The sequence below is a fragment of the Paramisgurnus dabryanus genome, chromosome 4 (genome assembly GCF_030506205.2).
Source record: "Paramisgurnus dabryanus chromosome 4, PD_genome_1.1, whole genome shotgun sequence".
Lineage (NCBI taxonomy): Eukaryota > Metazoa > Chordata > Actinopteri > Cypriniformes > Cobitidae > Paramisgurnus > Paramisgurnus dabryanus.
This window is the reverse complement of record NC_133340.1, coordinates 42,584,315-42,585,603: the sequence shown is the minus strand read 5'-3', so window position 1 is coordinate 42,585,603 and position 1,289 is coordinate 42,584,315.

Here is a 1,289-nt window from a genome sequence, read left to right as displayed (position 1 = left end):
CCAGTACTTTTGACAGTAAATGCCACATGTAATGTATTGCAGGTCAATCTGGAGAGGGAAATTGTGTAATACAGTTAAACTCGAGTACAGCTGTTAACCAACTGATAAGCTCTGAGCTTTCAAAACATTGGTTGTGACAGAGCAGATAAAGTTATTTATTTTCTGGATATTGCCTTACTTATAATAATACAGATTGTTGTAGCATCTTTGATATGAACTTTCATTTGAATGTGGCTCCTATGTATGCATTTAAATAGAAAAAAAAGGGGTTTGCCTACACTTTTGAATTTTCACAAATTCCTGTTTTCGTGTGATTATCACGTATTGGTTACTCAACTGCTTTTTCCTATTTTTAAACCATTGTCGCTTCGGTTTGGTGCTTGCATTAGAATGTCACTTTATACAATTTTTTCTGATAAATTTTTTTATAGACCCCTTCAAGGTTTGTAAACATTGAATGACTATCGGGTGCACGCGCAGCATGGGGTCAAACTGTTCATACCATCCAGGCTTTATAATTTAATCCAACAGGGCTGAAAAATGATGACTTACCTGAAATGAAGTGAGCACTACAAACACAAGCCTCTTTGATATTTGCATTGTCCCAGTTTGCACGTTAGTTGCTTGCAGATGCAGATGTTGTATTTTTTTGTTTTTGAGATTCTGCATGAATTGCGAAAACTTAACGGAAGACCTGGTGCGATTTTCACAGCCCACGACGTAAGTAGGCATTTTTGACGATACCGAATAATACGCAACTCAATCTGCTGTAATGACTTTTCTGACCCCGACATGCGCAGTGGGAACCGCCTGTGACGTGAACCGTGAAGGGGTCTATATGTCGCCTGGCGTTAGAGTTAGAGTTGGGTTTGGGTAGGGATGTCACTTTATGTAAATCTAACCCTAAACCGAAGCGACATCGGTAAGAAAATAGGACAAAACAGTTGAGTAACCAGTACGTGATAATCACATGAAAACAGGAATTTGTTATACGATCAAAAAAAAAAAACGCGGAAATTTGTGATAATATCTTGAAAAAAAGAATAAAAAAATATGTGACTATATAACGAAATTTTGTTAGACTGGGCTGGTTTTAAAGATATCAGTTTTTATGAAAGTTACAAAAAAGGGCAATTTAAAGGGGAAATATCATGAAAGTCTGACTTTTTCCATGTTTAAGTGCTATAATTGGGTGCCCAGTGCTTCTATCAACCTAGAAAATGTGAAAAAGTAAAACCTAGTAACTTTGTTTTGATAAACCATTCTCTGCAAGCCTAAAAAAATAGGTC